The 14,146-nt window shown below is 37.0% G+C and overlaps 1 long non-coding RNA gene and 1 other non-coding gene across 3 annotated transcripts; both read left to right on the top strand.

Moving 5' to 3' along the window:
- The first annotated feature begins 1,510 nt into the window (after positions 1–1,510).
- Positions 1,511–13,545, top strand: LOC126335029 (uncharacterized). 2 transcript variants are annotated; one of them, XR_007564802.1, is made up of 3 exons: positions 1,511–1,877; positions 4,951–5,039; positions 13,262–13,545. It is a non-coding gene; the product is annotated as an uncharacterized LOC126335029 (long non-coding RNA). The 2 variants fall into 2 exon arrangements; XR_007564801.1 differs by having other exon boundaries at positions 1,511–1,761; positions 13,262–13,538.
- On the top strand, positions 1,780–1,850 carry Trnag-gcc (transfer RNA glycine (anticodon GCC)). The gene has a single exon. It is a non-coding gene; the product is annotated as a tRNA-Gly (tRNA).
- Positions 13,546–14,146: the final 601 nt, after the last annotated feature.

Genomic DNA, 14,146 nt, shown 5'->3' with positions numbered 1-14,146 from the left:
TCGTAACTCAGGGCCAGTATACCCCCAGACAATGAATGTGGATCATCTCCCAAAACCACCCTCTGATTGGCCTGCCCTCCTGTCTTCAGTTTGTCACATTATGGCACAACCATGTCATCTGAAGTGCAGAATTCGTGATCTGGAATTGTTGGTAGGTCCAAATTCCTGGAGTGGACATATTTTTAACCTTGAAATTTCAAACTTGTTTCTTTTCTCCTGCTGCATAAAATGGTATTTCTCTTTTCGACTAATGCACTTGGCCCGATAGATTAAGAATATGTATACATACTTGAAGTATAGTATGGCTCTGTCCTACGAAGCCCGTAGTGGTAGTATACATATTCTTAATCTATCGGGCCAAGTGCTCTGCCACGTAAAACAAGATATATAATCAGCAAGGCAATAACGCTTCTCTGTGTTCACAAACAGCGAACTACTGTTGTGATTCCACTGAGCAACAAACAGAGCGGGCGTCTTTGTGGGAATTGATGGCCACTGTGTTTGGCCGGTCGCTTCCTGGAGGTTGATAAAATCCGCACGAGGAACAATTTTACCCGGAAGATGTATCTGTGAGCACAGATGGTGTAACTTTCGAAAAATAAAACCGTTTGCCATGATGTGATTTGCAGCCTCTCGATGACCGTATAAACTACGCTGACGTTCTTGAAAAAGGTTTTTTTCTTCATCTGGTGAGCTGAAGGGCGAGCGGTTTAATTGTTAAAAACCATTCAACAGCCAAAACATCTTTTTTAGTTTAAGACAGTCGGTTTCAACAGACTATGCTGCCATCTCCAGGTCTTAAAATCTTCTTGTTGTAAAACATGTTCATTTTACGCTGACATCACGCACAAGATGTCAAGTGGATAAAAACCTTTTACGGTGTGCTATTTTTATCCAATTGACGTCTTGTGTGCGATGTACAATGACATGTACAACAAAAGGATTTTAAGAGCTGAAGATGACAGCATAGTCTGTTGAAATGGATTGTCTTAAATAAAAATGATATTTTATGCGATCTTGGCTGTTGCATGGGTAACAATCCTTCAGTTTGTTTGGTGTAGTGTTATGTTTTCCTCTGGTATGGTTTAAAAAAAAATTGAAAGTGAAAATAATTTCGTCGCAATAAACATTAAGAATGCGAAAATTCTGTGGTTACCTGTATAAAATTTCAGCTTAATGACCCGTGAGTTCCTTCTAAACCGGCAAGAATTTTGCCAAGATATTCTGCAGTTTCATGTGTTAAAGGTTAGTATTAGATTCATACTCTGGCAACAGCAAAACCTTTTTCAGAGAAAGTGACTTTCGTTACGAAGCTGAATTTTCTTCCTACGTTAGCCACGATTAACATATTTTATACCGCTAATTACTTAGATTGGTTTTAGCCCTTGCTGTTCCAAACCCATATAACTTGTGCCTTTTTTTTAATTTCTGAGTTCTTGTTTCAGCAAACGAATTCGGTAAGCTCACCGCTCCGGTAAAAGTGCCTCTCCCCTCCCTTTTCGCCGATGTCCGGTGCTGTCCTGTAAAAAAGTGTACCTATATCGGTCGGCATTCCCATTGGTACTGGTTCGGCGTCAGTGGTTTGTTTTGCGTAGTGTGTTGGTTATTTGAAGACATGCCATTGGACTCTCTCACAATTCATATGTGTTAACAGAAGATTTGACACTATGGACTTTGACCAAAGCGTTATTAACGGACACGTTACGATAGGTACAGAGAGGAAGCATCTCCCGGCCCAGCCAGCACCTTATACAAAAGCAGGTGACTCGCAAGTATCAAGCATCGGTGGTTCAGTGGTAGAATGCTCGCCTGCCACGCGGGCGGCCCGGGTTCGATTCCCGGCCGATGCAAAAAAATTTTGCTTTTATTCGCTTAAGGTAATTAACATCCTAGGCACCTTCCAGCTACTTCTTATACGTAGTTGGTGGCGAGAAAACCTGACATTATATTGCTACTGATTTTTAAATGCAGTACAACAGAAACAGCAAATTTGTTTTATATTTCTTGACAAAATGCAACAGCCGTTCTGGGAACAATATCAGGAGAGCTGTTGGGAATTGAAACCAACTGATTACCTTCAGTAATGTGCTTTCCCTGTGGTACCCATTCGCTTTTTAAAGACTAATACGACGTCTTGCCATGCAATATCAAGAATGCTGGTAAGTTGACGTACCTGAACATCCTGTATTTGTTCATCTCTAATTCCCTATTAATACGCACCTTATATACGTCGGAAAAATCATGACGTACAGCTTCATCTGGACTTTTCTTTGCTCTTCTTCACATCACAGGATTTACACTTGTTAAGTACAGTCAAGTGAGTTTTGTGGATCATAGGAAGCCATTTGATTGAATTCCTTCATTAATATATTCCTTTCAATAAATGGAACATTCTGAAAACATCTCAATCGTAATCACTTGTAAACGTCACCTGTAGCGTGACTCATAGCCCATAACTTTTTTGAAGAATCAGAAATACACACAGAACTTTACTTTTCCTAGTACTAATATTCTGCACGGGACGGGAATGTTCATCTTTTTTCTCCGATATACTGTTGTGATGCCTTCATTCCCCTTAAGAAACTACGTCATGCACTGTCTCGATAACAGTAACACATGAGTGTTTGTGCTCAACTTACCGAAGAAAAAAAATCCCTTTCCTGCCTACTATGGATGCACAACGTGACAGCGTTTTATATCGGTCTATGCGTTAGTACTGAATTCCTTTCGAACTTCGTTTACAATGTGTGTGACTGGCAACCATTGTTGGAAAGCCAGTAATATGAAGCTACAGCATTATAAAATGAAAAGAAAAAAGCTCTGAGAAGAAAGTGGATCTCAATCGTTCCTCCTCTGCACCAGGTGGACCTTGATCGTTTCTTCTCAGGTACATCAAAACAGTTTTTTCTAAACTCAGGTCGTTTTCACAAAAAGAAAGAACCTTACCACATTAAAGTACGCTACTTCCATCTCCCTCTATAAGATGGCATTATCAACAAAACATTACATTTTAATGGGCTTTATTCGTTATTCCTGTGTACCCTTCATATATACATATTTCTTATTATGCACACTTACATTTTGACAAGTACAGTGTACCAAATTAGATCTCCTGTGTGACAGATGAACGAATAAATAAAAGCAGCAGTTGCATGCATCCTAGTATTATTCCTGGTTTATCACAGAGCTTGGTGTAGGCTTATCTACTTTGATTTTAATTTTCAATTTCTTTTTAAGGTTTTCATCAGCTTATTCCTGAAAAAATGAAGCAGAGAGTTCCTGGCAATAAATAATCTGGAAAATGTCACAAATAGACTACTGTTAAAAATATACGATAACCAAACAAACACTGTACTGTTTTAGCCTTGTTTCACAATTTATTATTAATGTTATTGCACAACGTAGGTTTCACGTTATACGCCCATTTTCAAGTACATTACTGATTCCCAAAGGTAACAGATAGGTAAACATTATGACAAGGCAAAGATAATCTCAACTTCTTACATATCGATCCATAACTTAATGTAGACTTACATCAATGACCATTTTTCAACAAATTACATTGATTATTACACATTCACCATTTATACTATAACGGTCAGACTAAAGTTATGCATCAGCTAAGATATTTTTAACTACAATGGATTGGGGTCCAAAGTTTTGCTTTTATCCTGGGGTTGTGGTCTCATCAAAAAGGGGTGAATAACTGAATTGGGTTTGCTCATTTAGTAATAAGCGTGGGGATGTACACATCTGTTTCTTTAATTTCTAAAATTTCTAATTGATCGAGTTTGGTCCCCTTTTCCTCTGTCTGTAGGACTTGTACGTCTATTGAGTATTTGTGATTATTGTTCAAGAAATGTTCTGCAAAGGGTGAATGAGGCTTCCTCAGTCTCCAGCTTCTGTGATGTTCCGTAACCCTGGTACAGACTGATCTCCCTGTCTGTCCAATGTTGCAAGACTGACACTCCCAGCATGTGATTTTATAAACACCACTTTTTGTGATAGCTGGTTGTTTGTCTTTTGCATTGAACAGGGAACTACCTATTGTCTGAGGCACATAGAAAAACAAGACAAACCCTTTCCCTTCAAGATGTTAATTATGCTATTTGATGTTTCTCTATAAAAGGTAATCTGCACCATTTCTTTTCCTGCTTGTGTTTTTATTGGGAACAGTAGGGACCTGGCTTGCTTCTCCATCTTTTTACCTAAAATTTTATGAATGGTGTTGGGGTAAATTGATTATTTATGGCTATTGTTTTTATTGTGTTAAGTTCCTGGTCAAAGTCTTCTTAGGACATAGGGATAGAAAGGAGACAGTGGATCATGTGATGGAATACTGCAAGTTTTTAGGTTGTAGGATGTAGAGAGGAAGCCAGGATGAAAGTGTCAATACAGGAATCTTTTTCAGTAAATTTAGGTTTACTGTTTTCTATCTTTAAGTTAATGTACAGGAAATTTATGTTGGGACCCCACAACTGCATGCTGACCTTTATGTTAGAGTGCCACTGGTTCATATTTTCCACAAATTTATGGAGTTGTCTGTTGGAACCCTTACACATACGAAGTATACCATCTACATATCTGTACCAACACACAACATGTTTTGCCATTGGTTCTCTCTTGTCCACAAACATTTCTGCTAGTAAGGGGGATAAAGGTGAGCCCATTGCCAGACCATGTGTTTGCTGATACTAGCGCCCTTGAAAGCAGAAATAATTTTGCTTTAAACAACATTCTACTGTACTAACAATGCTCAGCTGCTCTTCTAGTTTTATGTTGTGTGAATATAATTAATGTGACACAATATCTATACAGTCTTGCACTGGAATACATGTGAACAAGCTATGCGCAAGAGACTGATTTTGCATTTGTTGGAACCTTAACATCCGTTAACTTGTTAACTAAATCTAAACTGTTCTTAATGCTATATTTCCTTTTGTATTTCAGCTTCTTCTTCAAGATGGTGTTGATTCTCCTAGCAATTTTGTGTACTGGAGCATGTATTGCATATACAACTGAATGGATTGGCACTTCTGGTAGATGCTGCTTCGGTAAATGCAAAATTAGTGCTAATCACTAAGGGCGAGGTCCAGACTCGTGCAGTAAAATGACTAGAACTTGTCAGTGATTCTGACTGCCACACACGGCCTTGCATTGTCGTGGGGGATAACCACATTGTCCACATTGAGAATACCTCCGCACTTCTTTCTGAAGGCAGCCCACAGTCATGACAACATAGAACAGACAGAGTAGAAGAGTGGCTGTCAGTATTGATGGTTGCTCCTAGTGGCATGAAATCCAGCAGGAGCAGTCCATAGTGATCCCAGAAGACTGTGGCCTGTCCAAATGCTCATTGTCATGTAAGTCTTCATAGCCTTTTAAGAACACACACTACCACTACTACACAGTTCTCAATACAACACACTTTTTCCCCCACTCGTGGGCTCCATTTCCCCGTGGATTTCTATGAGCATTGATCTGTTGCACCATAGAAAAAGGATCACACTTATAAAACTATACCCCAACGGAACAAATGGTCCTGTTATGGGAAAAGCACAAATAACACTATTACACAGGGAGTTCTGCATACAGTATACATACATGCTTACTTTCCCTTTTTACTGGATTTGACCATGATTTATGACTAGTGGATATGGAAATCAGACTATTAGTTCCTTTTCCTGTAAGTTTTCTAGATTTAGAAAGAAACACAGTAAAAATGGAATAATACTGAATCAAGGATCTTTCTGTGCTAAATTAATTAAGTGTCTAATGTATTTACAGTCGCCAGCCTGTCTAGGCAAAGGAATGGTTAAGTTTCATAAAAGCAGAACTAAATTTGGCGTATTTTCCTACTGTTCCCTAACATAACTTAACAAATATTTCAAGATTTGGTTCTGAGAAAGACACAGGAATCTTTTAGGCACTACACCCACATACATATATAGTGTTGATTTTTTATCATCGCAATGTGCTAAAAAATTGGCCAGGGGAGACTTCTATGCTTGCATTTTGTATAACCAACAATTTACATACCTAAAAGTCCTAATAGCGTAATACACATATTCAAATTTAGGAAGATACTTTGTTTATATCTTTCTCTTAACCCTTTCAGACCTGGTGGTCACAATTGTGTACATAAAATTTGTTCACTAATATTTCGCTGACATGAAATGTCAGGTGCATCCAAACTCACTGTGCACATTTGTGTATGTTTCTTTTAGCTATGCTCCAGCAGCTGCTGCTCTCTTGTGAGCAGTCTGTGAACCACATAGTAAAATATACTCTCTGGTGGTATCTCTTGGTGGGAAGCCATTACTCATTGACTTTATAGCTATAATAGTCACATTCTGGGTTTTGTTAATGAATGTTTTGTGTGGTTTCCTTCTTTTGGAAACATTAGACATTCTTTCAGTGGAATTTTCAGCAATTTCATTCAGTTCATATTTGTGTTATGTATCAAGAAAGTTTAATGTACACATTTGTGTACAACAGGTCCTTAATGGTGTATATTAGGAAATGTAACCTATAATGTGCCTCAGCTGTATTTGCATGGCTATGGTAGTTATATGTGTTATTTTTTTCAGTAATTTCAATACCAGCAGCAAGGAGGAGAATAACTTGACCTGTACATATGATTTTATTTTATGTTGCTGGCTTTTGACTTACAAATATGGGTAAGGAATATCTTTCTGTGGATAAAGATTGGGACTTGATTATGGACATAATTGAAAATATTGACATTTCTGACATTAGTTTGAGTGGAAATGAGAATGACATTGTACCACTTATTGAAATGCAAGCTCCACAAAAAGTGAATCATGTTGGAGTAGATAAATTGGGCATGAATGATGTGTGTAGAGACACCATACCTGAAGACGAAGATGATGGAGAGGTGGTGGATGCTGAAATGAATTTTTTATACAATGAAAACAACCTAGAATTGAATAGCCTGTTTGACATCATATTGGTGACACCTTAAGAATCCATAAAATGGAAACACAAGTCTCTAAGTACCATGGCAGAAACATACAAAGCTTCAAATTTTGAAGAATCTGTCTTGTGTTCTCCAATACAATATTTCAAAAGATGTGTACCAGATGGTTTGTTCACTAGCTTGGCAGCACATACTAATATTTGCGCATTACAACAAGGCAAATCGTCATTCAAGCAGAGAACTTCTCAAGAACTAGAGGTGCTACTTGGTTTGCATATACTGACTGGCACTTTGAAATTTCCAAGATTACGAATGTATTGGGATATAAGCCTGAAGGTAAATGTGTGTTGGGAAAACATGTCACGAGACAGATTTTTTGAATTAGGAACAAATTTACACTTGGTGAACAATCCGGAGAAGCCACCTGTAAATAAAGATAAATTTTACAAAGACAGGCCAATTTACACAGCCATTCAAAAATGCTGCAGTGAACTTCCTATAGAAGAGAATGTTTGTGTGGATGAAGGAATTACTACTTTCACTGGGAAGTTTCTGCAAAGCAGTATGTCAAGGGGAAACCAATTCCATGAGGAAAAAGTCTTCATGTTGTGTGGAAGTTCTGAAATCTCAAGGCATCAATGCAGCAGGCACTGTCTGTCAAAACAGATTTGGAAAGAACTTGCCTTTTTCAGATAACAAAACAATAATGAAACAAACCAGAGGTTACTGTGAAGAAATCACAAGTTCTGATGACATTACCATGTGTAAGTGGTTAGGCAATAGGCCAGTTGTATTGTGGTCAAGCTTTGTTGGTAAAGGCTCAATAGATGAAGTTGAGCATTGGGGCAAAAGCACCATAAATATGTGAAAGTAGAAAGACCTGAAATAGTGAGAAGATATAATCATGCAATGAGTCGCGTGGATCTATTTGATCAATTGATAAGCTACTACAGAGTTTTCGTGAGATCTCGAAAACGGTCTTTCCTTATGATTTTTCGTGCTGTTGACTTTGCCATCATGCAGAGTTGGTTGGAATACTGATGAGATGCATACTACCTGTCTATCCCAGAGAAGAAGCAAATGGACCTACTTTTCTTTCATATCAGGGTAGCAGATGGATTGATACTGTGCCAGAAGAAAGTCACTGAAAAGAAGATGGGGCGTCTGTCTGATGAAGGACTGGCTTCAGACATGAGAGTCATACTAAGGAAAAGAGGATAATTACGACGAGCTACAGAGTTACAGTTTGGTTCCATTGACCTTTTGCCTTTTCATGATGAAGGAACTCCAAGTCACTGCAAATTTCCAAAATGTACAGGGCATTCTAGAACTCAGTGCAGAAAATGTAAAGTGCATTCGTGTCTCCAAAAGCACAGCAATTGTTTTTTGCAGTTTCATACTAAACCTTAAAATGATTGTGTTGACCATTGTTGTTTAAATAAGAAGAGTAATTTGGAATTTTTTTTATTGTTTCTTCTATTTTAAAGTAAAATAAAGACTAACATACTTGATCCATACTGTTAACCTCCTTAATGTATGACATGAAGCTCGAGACCTGATGAACACAATTTTGTACATTAAATATCTAGAAGACTAGAGATCATATGAAATTTTTTCTTTGAAAAATTTTGTCAGGAGACTCAACTGAATGTAAAAATTATGTTAGTCATTTTTTTTATAAGTGAATAAAAAATCAGGCCTGAAAGGGTTAATAAATGATCTATCAGAAGCCAAAGGTAGGGTGTGGTCACTCTGTATTATCATTCATGGTTTATTTGCAATATTACTTCAGTGTTACTGTATCATATAAGCAATTTTCCTTTTATAATTCTTTGTTTTTACTGAATTTCATTGATAACTGGAAGAACTTTATCTTCACTTTACTCAAAGCTAAACCTGCAAAATCTCAGTATTTATGCATGACAAGTTCATCTTTTTAACAATGCTTATTTACACACTTTCTCTTTACTTATTAACACAAAGAGAGTAGAATATTAACATCGTTAATTTCATATAAGTTTCTTGAAGCACGAAGTGCTTAACTCTTCCATAACATAGTCCAACAATTTCTACTAAAGCACTAATAATTCAGCAGTTGTCATCCAAGGCTATTGTCCCATAATTTACAGGCAAGGCATCACCTGTTCTGTCTGAATGTTGCCTCTTTCAGTTATGCCTACTGATTGTCTCTTCTTGTTCCCACTCGCTCTACAGGTAGTGTATAAAAAACCCAAGTGACCTTTTACACTTCCCACAATATCTTCCATACAGTACAAAAGCACACCATCCTTAACATAACACATATCCAAAACATTGTTCCATGTTATACAAATGACAACTTTCACAAATGTATAAAATTAATTATACTAACATTTTAATTTCACTAATCCATGACAAAATATTACTTCGCAAATTATACATTTCACATATTTCTTTACATAATTTACAAACATACATTAGCAAAACCCTGTAACGTCACATATACCACGCTTCGTGTATCACAGTTAATTATGAAAATTTGAAAGGCAAAAGTTTTATAATTAGATGGTGGTGGTGGTGGTTAGTGTTTAACGTCCCATCGACAACGAGGTCATTAGAGACAGAGCGCAAGCTCAGGTTAGGGAAGGATTGGGAAGAAAATCGGCCGTGCCCTTTCAAAGGAACCATCCCGGCATTTGCCTGAAGCGATTTAGGGAAATCACAGAAAACCTAAATAAGGATGGCCAGAGACGGGATTGAACCATCGTCCTCCCGAATGCGAGTCCAGTGTGCTAACCACTGCGCCACCTCGCTCGGTCATAATTAGATGACTGATTAATTAATAGTGTTATATATGTCCCTGTTTTAATTGTGTGTCCTAACAGGTAAGCATAATTGAAATATACAAGAAAAAGGTTTTTCATCAGTTCATCTATCTTCAAGCATTGTCATCATGAAAATATTTTCTAAGTCTTATACAAATTATACAGACATTATTGACTGGAATTCCATTACAAAATGTATCATAAAATCGCACATTACTTAGAAAACACTTTTACATAAATTATACAAAATTTTATGTATTATTGAAAAAGCTCTCTGCCCTAGTATGGGTACTGTGGCAGTTCCTCTGAACCATACTGCATAAATTGCACTTTTTGGCCACCTCTTAATAAAATTATAAGCAGTCCATTTTCCACTTTACTTAATTACACTCTGTATAACTTTGCTTGTTGGCTGCCTTTTTACCTTGACATATTTGATATTCAGGTACCTCAGAACCGGCAACTTGACAGGTATTAGCATAGGTATAACAATATTGTATACAACATATAGATTTGCCATTATCAATAGTTATTGGAGTTTTTACACTTACACATTTCTTACTACATATTTCTTTAGATCAAATATGTTTCTGACTCCCAGTTGTTTTATGGATTTAGAATGTACCAGGAAATATGCATTTGGGCATGGTATTCCTATAATTGGTGGTGGTATCCCTATAATTTCAAAAGAACCTTAATAAAAGTATTTAAATTTGGGTATTTCATGGTTTACCTCACTGGATTTTTCATGAGCTTTCACGTGGTCTAATTCACCAATATTAAATTTTGCGAATTCCAATTTTTCATTGCTCCTTTTGGCTCTTACTTCTGCTTTTCTACATTTAACTCCCTTACCAATTTTTTTTCTAACCAAATCTGTCCCTTTGCTGGGTGGTTATTCTAATATTTCCCCTGTTAAACTTTTACTTTTGGAACCTAGCATAATTTCTTCAGGAGTGTGGCCAGTTCATTCATTTAGTAATAAATTCATGATTATTTCAAATTTTGGAATAAATTTTCCCCAAGTTCTATGATTTTGGTGACAATAAATCCTACATAGTCTTCCTAACTCTCGCATATGCCATTCCATGGGATTACTGGATAGATGGTAGGCTGAAACGTGTGTTACTTGTACTCGCGTTTGTTCCATACCTTATAACCAAAATTTATCAATAAACTGTGGACCATGGTCAGACAGTACTGTTTTTGATACTGTTCTTTAATTAAAGTACTCTAGTATTTTATTGAATACTTCCTTAGCTGTAGCTTTACTGAGAGGTTGAAGTTTAATTAATTTAAAATAAAAAAACGTCTAAAATTATTAGTATGCATGTGAAATTTTCAGTAGTTTTTGGTAGATGCCCATGCAGTTCTACAGACAGTAACTCTAAGTAATCTTCGTGTTTGAGGCTATGCATAGGTCCTTGGTTAGCACTGTTTGTTACTTTAGCTCTTTAACGGACATCTCAAGATTTTAATTGTTCTATAACCTTCTTCATTCATAATGCTAATTATTTTATTTGCACCATTAATTATTACTTTTTGCTTCTGCAGCCAATGTATACCTATAATTACTTTGGTGCTAAGTCTACTCACTATTTCTGCCTCAGCTGATTGACGTCCCACTTCTGTGACTGGCTCTGTGACGTCACTTTCAGTCTGCACTGCTATAGAAGTTACTCTTCCTATGATTGCTTGCCACAGATGCTTCTCTGCACACAAAACGCTCCTGGTCCTAGCCAAATGTGATTCACACTCTGTACCACATGACGCAGCAGTGCTACTGCCCAGCGATGCATCCATACGGTAAAGCAGTGCATCAAAGCTTCTCTGTCTGTGTAGAGAATTCTTCCTGCATTTGGGCCTACTGTATCTTCTTCCCGCACTCATCTGACCCCTAATGTTCGCGGTTATTAGTTTTCCTCCTCTCTAATGGAATAATTTCGCGACCTATTATCTCTTCCGCGATTGTTAGAGGAAAATCTTCCTCTACCACTTCCTGTTTTAACAGTATTAGCCTGATACTGGTTATTCTGCTTGCCATTGCTGTTCCTGCTATTGTGATCTCTCGCCAGTGGTCTTCTCCAACTACTTTTTCTAAAACTGAAGAGGAAGTTCGATGGTTACTACCCTCATACCTTTTGGAATCTTCTGGTAATTGTTTTCAGAGTTCACCGAAGGTCTTTGCGTCATTGGTTATGTTAATTCCACATCGTTTACCATCTTCTGCTAAACCACTAATCACAATGTTTACTTTTCCCAGATCTGTAAAGTTTTCAGGAAGTAACCGTTCACAGTTCTTTATAAAGTCTACAGTGGATAATCCACTGTGTTTTCGATAAGGGTCGAATTTTTCTTCGCCATCAAGTATCTTGTTGTATGCTGTTGTGTCTACAACATAAGTACTATTGCCCTTGATCTTTCTCTGTCACTAATTTTCTCCTGTATACTGGAAGTATTACTGCAACACTTCTCTTCGCAACATTCTACTTTGTTCTCCAGAGTTTTCTCAGCCTCTTGAACAGTTATTCTCATTTTAGACAACTGTTCTTCGTCTACTTTAATCATTACTTTCTTTACCTGGGAAACCTTTTCCTCAACCTTCGATTCCACCATAGGTTCGACCTGTTCTTGTATTTTCTCTATTTCAGTTTCAAATCTGTCATTAATGTCACCAATTTATACATGAATTATATTAATAGTTTCATTTAAGTTTTTGCATCTTTCTTTATATTAATGAGTTCCTCAGTTAGGAATCCTATTTTGTCGTATACTTTTTTTTTTAACTTGTGGTTATTTTTTCCATTTGCTCATTCAGTTTGTTTCTGACTAGTTTTAGTTCTGTTTTCGAGTTTTTCACTTATACTTTCAGTGTTTTTAGACTGTGCATGCATTTGTACACTCAGAATTTTGGTATTTTTGTTTTGTGCTATTAGCTTTGTATTCATACTGTGCAGCAATGTGTACAAAACTATCGACAGTTGCCAATTTTACTCAGTGCTATTTTCTACTCCTTTGTCTTCGTCCTCTAAATCTATTTTTTCCATCTTAATTTGAGATCGGCTTCACAGCATAAAAGTTTCATCCCCAAGATCCTCATTCTCTAACTGTTTTTCTAATAGCAAACTGACTCCTCTGTGTCCTGCTCACTATCACTGTTAATGGGAGTATCCTCACTTTTATCCTCCTGTTTTACTTCCCTACACTTTTCCTTGTCCATTTTCAATAACTGTTTAACCACATATACTGTTATGTAGTATAAGTGTAAAGTTATTGAACCACGTGAAGCATATCTCACAGTGATGTCTCAGAGCGCAAATATCGTTGCGAGTATACTGTGTATTTATGACCAGTGTGGACATTTTGTGCTTAAAGATTTTGAAATCACTGTTTTCTCTAACCCTGTGCAAGTATTAACGAAGGGTTCCACAATCATTGCTTTGACCAAACCGTTTAGTACAGTACAGTGTGCCATGACTCGTCAAACCATTGCATGATTTACTTCTCATCGTTACAGAAAGTGATGGGTTCTGAGAGAGTGTCATATGAAAATAAGGCAATCTCACTCAAACTACAATCATAAAGATGGCATAGTTTATGTGCAAGGCCATGAAAAACTTATGTGACTGCATGACATCTTTAAGTTGGAGTCAATATGGAATCTCGAGGAATATGGGAGCCCAGCTTTTAAGACTCAAGCAAATGTATGGCAACAACAACAGCAGCAGCAGTTATATGTATGCACTAGTAAATGTACAAATATTTCTAAAATGGATTATCAGTAAATAAATTTAAGAGACTCTTTGTATTTATTTATTCACACCATATTCTTCCATAACCCCACTTCCAGGCTTAAGGTAAGTATATAACATACATTGCCAATACTGCTCATGAAGAATGGGGGGAAATAATTTCAGAGACTTAGTCAATATAACGCCAGAAGTGACAGCAGTCGATAGCTGCTTGCAGCTAGGGATCCATGTGAGCCTCTCTGTATATTAAAAAAAAAAGCTCCAGTCATTTAATATGCTAATTGATGCACACTCCTCATTCAGAAAATACTTTCTTCTTCTCCATGTTCGACCACTTTGACTTGTCAATAAATGATATCATGTATTGATTCATTCATCATGTACATTGTAAGTATTTTGGGCCAGCAGATGCCGACCACTTATGGCGAGAGTTCATAAGACATATGCCTACGGCAGATTGCCTCCCAAGTTAGAAGCATCATGGGCATAAATACAATGTCAGCAGCATATGTACACCATAGCTAGGGAAACGTAGGAGATACAATCATATACACGTCAAGTCGAGATATGTATGATGGTTCCGTCTATAAATAACGTGTGTTGATCAGCTCCCACACCATTTCAGCATAAGTGTTGATTATTGCATTAGT

Source organism: Schistocerca gregaria, chromosome 2 (assembly GCF_023897955.1).
Source record: "Schistocerca gregaria isolate iqSchGreg1 chromosome 2, iqSchGreg1.2, whole genome shotgun sequence".
Lineage (NCBI taxonomy): Eukaryota > Metazoa > Arthropoda > Insecta > Orthoptera > Acrididae > Schistocerca > Schistocerca gregaria.
This window is presented reverse-complemented; position numbering and strand designations above follow the sequence as displayed.